Consider the following 203-nt stretch of genomic DNA (forward strand, 5'->3'; position numbering starts at 1 on the left):
TGGCTTCACAGAAAAATCTCCCTTTGGTCACCACAAGAACCTTAGAACATCGTGATCCTTTGAGGTGACCTTTACTTGGTGAAACATGAATTTGATAATGGCAGCTACTGCAATTCTTCTTTCTTTAAACTGGAGCAGGATACCAGCAAGTCATTCATCAAGTCTGGCCCTTGCATAACCTGTTTATTTAGAAAGGTGCCTTC

Source organism: Penaeus monodon, chromosome 23 (assembly GCF_015228065.2).
Source record: "Penaeus monodon isolate SGIC_2016 chromosome 23, NSTDA_Pmon_1, whole genome shotgun sequence".
Lineage (NCBI taxonomy): Eukaryota > Metazoa > Arthropoda > Malacostraca > Decapoda > Penaeidae > Penaeus > Penaeus monodon.